Source organism: Pundamilia nyererei, unplaced genomic scaffold, assembly GCF_000239375.1.
Source record: "Pundamilia nyererei isolate P.nyererei 1_Seehausen unplaced genomic scaffold, PunNye1.0 scaffold00336, whole genome shotgun sequence".
In the NCBI taxonomy this organism is placed as follows: Eukaryota; Metazoa; Chordata; class Actinopteri; order Cichliformes; family Cichlidae; genus Pundamilia; species Pundamilia nyererei.
This window is the reverse complement of record NW_005187737.1, coordinates 24,648-25,382: the sequence shown is the minus strand read 5'-3', so window position 1 is coordinate 25,382 and position 735 is coordinate 24,648.

Sequence of the window (735 nt, the reverse complement as noted above, 5' to 3'; positions counted from 1 at the left end):
AACATTAAACATGTTAACAACACAAAAGCCATATTAAACGCAGACTACTTTAGGCCCGGAAGTAGGATTTGTCACGTCATCACTTAATAATCGGATAAAAGCTGAATTTTGTCTCCTGGGTCCGTATCTGGCCTCGTTTGGGTTCTTGACTTCTTTTAAGAGAGTGATTAAAATCATTTCAATATCAATCAGTCAATCAAAGCATAACAAAAACATATACATGAGAAAAATAATTAGGAAACACACAGCATTGAAGGAGGACACAACAAGGAGAGACAATAAATACAGCCCAGGTATAGAGGGGAAAGGAAACAAGTGGGACAAGAGCTGTAGCAAATCAGGTTTAATGAGACAAGGGAAGTTAAACTACATATAAAGTCCAAGAGACAAAAGACCGGAGACAAACATTAAAACACAGAGGCAAGACATGAAAGGGCGAGACATAGAGTGTGAACATAAAATGCTTTTCCAACCCAAAAGAATTACAAACTCACAAAAACTCAAACCGCTGACCGTGACAGGAGAAGATGAAAGGTCATCTTCTCCTTTCATCTGCTCCCTTTTAGGGTTGTGACAGCAGATCATCTGCCTCCACCTCACGTTAACAATCTGCATGTCCTCCTTCACCACATCCTTAAACTCCTTTGTCCAGTATGTCCACTATCCCTCTGCTGCACATGTCCAGACCATCTCAGCATGTCCAAACTGCTCAGCTTGAGCTGTTCCTCAGATGTA